Raw genomic sequence first — 1,219 nt, 5'->3', positions numbered from 1 at the left:
TCTAATGATCTGTTAAACTCAACTTTTTTAGGCTTGACTAAGCATTAAGCTCTGTCATATATAGGACCAGCGATTTGCCAAACCCAGCTCCCATGAGCTTAGCTAAGCATTGAGCCTAGGCACGGATGGAATTGATGATTTGCCAAACCTGGTACTCCTAGCTCGGCCAAAGACTTGGTTAAGCTTAATCATGCATGAATCTGGTGATCTGCCAGACCCAACTCTCACTTAGTTGAGCCAAATGCTGAGCTTGGGCACAAATGAGGCTGCCGATCTGCCATACCTAGTGCTCCTAGCTCAGCCAAGAGCTTGGCTAAGCCCAATCATTTATGGATTTTATGATTTATCAGACCCAGTTATGTGCCAAGTCCAATTATTCATGAGTCTGCCGATCTCCTAGACTAAGTTCCAGACTTAGCCAAACGCTGAGCTTTAACAAGAACAACATTTACCACAAATTAAATGTATCTTATATTATTAGATATATTATTATAAAACATGCTTTGGTTAAGGAGTTATTGATACTTCACGTGCAAAATGATGATATAAAACCATGATAAAAATGCACTTTTAAGTACTAATCACTAGGCCTAATCATAAATGAGTTTGGCAATCTATTAAACCCAACTCTTATAAGCTCTGTCAAGTGCTAAGCTGAATCATGTATGAGTCCAGTGATCTGTCAGACCTAACTTTTATAGGTTCAATCGAGTACTGAGCCTAAACATATAAAGATATTTTCTATATGATCCAGTCAGATATTTTTTTCCTTTGAATAAGTGAGATATATTTTTTCTCTTTGACAAAGGAGAGGATGAATTATAATGACCCATTGGAATCCTTAGAAGAGGGGGTTTTTAATCTCTATTCTCCATTGTATATTTATTTTTAGATTTTTTTTTAAATATCATTGTATTTTCTCTAAAAAATATATTTACTTAAGTATCGAAGAGTCTTCAAATTCATTAAGAGGGATCTTTTATAGGTATCAAGCATCAATTATCTTGGTTAGAAAAAATTGATCAGATTGCCAGAACCATGAGTTTAATCGAGTATCCAGTGATTGATACTTAAAAATATATTTTTATCAAGGTTTTATATCATCATTTTGCACTTGAAGTATCAATAACTCCTTAACTAAAGCATGTTTTATAATAATATATCTAATAATACTTAATACCTTTAATTTATGGTAAATGTTCATTTCAAATGCAGGCCT

Source organism: Populus euphratica, unplaced genomic scaffold (genome assembly GCF_000495115.2).
Source record: "Populus euphratica unplaced genomic scaffold, PopEup_1.0 scaffold6.1, whole genome shotgun sequence".
In the NCBI taxonomy this organism is placed as follows: domain Eukaryota; kingdom Viridiplantae; phylum Streptophyta; class Magnoliopsida; order Malpighiales; family Salicaceae; genus Populus; species Populus euphratica.
Note: the sequence above shows the minus strand (reverse complement) of the source record.